Source organism: Dendrobium catenatum, unplaced genomic scaffold, assembly GCF_001605985.2.
Source record: "Dendrobium catenatum unplaced genomic scaffold, ASM160598v2 fragScaff_scaffold_294, whole genome shotgun sequence".
NCBI lineage: Eukaryota > Viridiplantae > Streptophyta > Magnoliopsida > Asparagales > Orchidaceae > Dendrobium > Dendrobium catenatum.
Genome location: NW_021318756.1, coordinates 97,027 through 100,536, shown reverse-complemented (window position 1 = coordinate 100,536; position 3,510 = coordinate 97,027).

The following is a 3,510-nucleotide window of genomic DNA, read 5'->3' as shown; positions in this document are numbered from 1 at the left end:
GAGCTGGAGTGTCACTCCGATCAATGGTGAAAATCATCCATGAGGAAGGAGGAGGATTCCTTGTGGAGTTGCAGAGCCTGAGGAGCAGGAGGAGGGGGAAGGAAAAGCCCATTCCCGCGTTGGTTCAGCTCTTCTGAGGAATTTGAGGATGTGTTCCAACTCCGGTGGGACTACCACCTGACAGAGAGCAGGAGCACCAGATTATCCTGAAAGAGGGAGTATCCCCTATCAGTGTGAGGCCTTAAGATACCTCAGGTGCAGAAAGATGAGATTGAGAAGTTGGTGGGAGAAATGCTAAGAGGGATCATTCAGCCCAGTGTGAGTCCCTTCTCTAGTCCAATTCTGCTTGTGAAGAAGAAGGATGAGAGTTGGAGGTTCTGTGTTGATTATAGAGCTCTCAACAAGGAGACTGTGCTGATAAATTTCCTATCCCTGTGATTGACGAGTTGATGAATGAGCTACATGGAGCAGCCTTGTTCACCAAGGTCGATCTAAAGTCAGGCTACCACCAGATCAGGATGAGGAAGGAAATGTGCAGAGACGGCCTTCAGGACTCATGAGGCCACTACGAGTTTCTGGTGATCCTTTTGGCCTCACCAACGCACCTGCCACATTCCAGGCCTTGATGAACCGGATCTTCAAGCCACACCTCCGAGGTTGTGTGGTATTTTTGATGACATTCTAATCTATAGCAGGACTGAGAGGAACACCTAAAGCACCTGAGAGTGGTGTTGGGTGTGCTGAGAACATCAGCTGAAAGGCCAACTTCGAAAAGTGTACTTCGCTCAGGCACCGGGTGGAGTACCAGGGCACGTGATATCCAGGAGGGAGTTGCTGCAGATCATTCCAAGATAGAAGCAATGCTGGATGGCCTCAACCCAAGGACCTTGAAGGGGCTCAGAGGATTCTTTGGGACTGACAGGCTACTACAGGAGGTTCGTGAGGGGATACAAACACCATAGCGTGGCCACTGACAAAGCAGTTGGAAGAGGAACAAAACTTCTTATGGGGGGAAGCAGCTTCAGAGCTTTGAGAAGCTGAAGAAGGCCATACGACGGTGCCCAGTGCTTGCTCTGCCAGACTTCAATCAGGTGTTTGTGGTGGGAGACGGATGCTTCAGGCTATGTATGGGAGCAGTGTTGATGCAGAAACCACAGGCCCATAGCTTACTTCAGTCAGGTACTGTCGCCTGGCTAGGCTTGAAGTCTGTCTACGAGAGAGAGCTGATGGTTATTGTACTGGCCATCCAGGAAGTGGAGACATTACTTATTGGGCAGACACTTTATTGTCAGACTGATCAGAGGAGCCTGAAGTACTTGTTAGAGCAGAGGATGGTCACAGAGGAGATCAGAGTGGTTGTCCAAGCGCTGGGATATGATTTTGAGATCCACTTATCGCGCCGGAACTAGAGAATAAGTCAGCGGATGTCTTATCACGCTGTATGGGAGGAGCTCCAGGGGATTGCTGTATCAGTATCAGTACTGATAGATTGGGGAGCATCAAAGAGGAAGAGCATCAGAATGAGGAGCTAAGAAAAATCAAAGAAGATGTGTTATCAGATGGGAACAGCCACCCAGGCTACTCAGTTGTGGGAGAAAGACTGCTACATATCAGGGAAGGAGTGTGAATTCCGAAGGTCTATCCATCCACACTCTCTTCAGCTTGCCTACAGGAGTTTCATTATGGAGTGCTCATTAGGAGCGGCATTCAGGAGTGCAAAAAAACTTATACCGGTTAGCATTGAATTGTACTGGAAGGGATGAGGAAAGATGTAGAGAGATTGGTGGCGAAGTGTGATATCTTGCCAGCGGAGAAGTACTGACGATCGGCACAGGGATTACTACAGCCTCTGGCCTACCAGAGAAGGTTTGGAGGAGATTACTATGGATTTCATTGATGGCTCCCAAAATCAGAAGGCTACACAGTATATACTTGTAGTGGTCGACAGACTGAGCAAATATGCTCATTTCATTCCCTTGGAGACACCCGTCACACAGCCAGTGTCGTAGCCAGCAGCATTTGTGAGGAGAATAGTCCGCCTGCATCGGGGTACCAGAGTCCATTATTTCTGATTAGGGACAAGGTGTTCTAAGCCATTTTTGAGGGAGCTATTTAGGATGTAGGGAACAGTATTGAAGAGGAGCACAGCCTACCATCCACAGACTGATGCGGCAGACGGAAGGTGGTGATAGGAGCTTGAGACATACATTGAGGTGTTTTGTGTCTGATAACACCAAAGAAGTGGGCCAAATGGCTAGCTTGGGCAGAATACTAGTACAATACCTCCTTTCACTCGGCTACCAAAGAGACACCTTTTTAAGGTGTTATATGGGAGGGACCCCCACATTTGTACACTACAGCCATAGTAGTTACTCCAGTATTGCAGTGGATCAGCATTTGAAGGAAAGAGATCAGGTGTTGGAAGAGCTCAAGAGGCATTTACTTAGAGCCAGCAACTTATGAAGAAGCAGGCGGACGGCAAAAAGGAGAGATTACAGTTTGCAGTTGGGGACAAGGTCTACTTGAAGTTCCGACCATACCACCCCCCAAGATGTCTTAGTTTTGTGCTGTTCAAGTATGCTAGGGGGAATTAAACCTAACCCCTTGGTAGCCTTGCCTTCATATGAAGTTTCATATTAGAAAGCTTATGTTTCTCCTTCCATAGATGAAGAATCCTTTATGGTTGCATGGGGCTGGTCAGCCTTAGATCATGCCCTCTAATTCATTCAAATGCAAAGAATAATACAGCTGATCAATTCTTATCTAAATAAGGCACAATGGCCTAGTATTAATCAATAGAATTATTTAGGGATTTCATTGAGCGCTTTTGTTGTTGTTCAACTAGCCCGCATTAATTTGAATCGCCTATATGTTAGATATTTTTATTTTTAAAATATAGAAAATGCACTTATTTTAAATTATTAATTATGAGATGAATTTCAATGTTCTCAAATTCAATTGGTAGCGTATTTGCTAATGCTCAATTTTAGGGCTTTTGTTTTGCCGATTAAAAAAACCTCTCTACTAATTATAAAAGTTTTTTTTGTACATTTTTTAATTTGAAATTTAGTGCTAAAAAATTGCTTTAGAAAGCAGATAAAAAGTTTCACTAAACAAAGCCTTATGCCTATTCAAATTGATTTTATGAGATGAGTTCTAAATTGCATTAGAGATTTTCAACACCTTAAAGTCACTGTTTCAAAATTTATTGACAATTAGGCTTTTTAACTAGAAAAATTCTTTTTTTTAATCCTATAGCATTCACTCTAAATTATTATGGAATTTTTTGAGTATGTTTGATGGTATTTAATAATATTAAAATATTTTGAACTATTTTTTGAATTATTAAGTATATTTTAAATATTTTTAAAATTCCAATAAAATTTAACACTATTTATTTAACTTAGTAGACACCTCTCTAATTTTTTTTGCCTAGTTTTTTTGCTTCACTTACATAGAATTTCATATTTATTAATCTATAATTAGTTTTTCAATTTAAAAATTTAACTA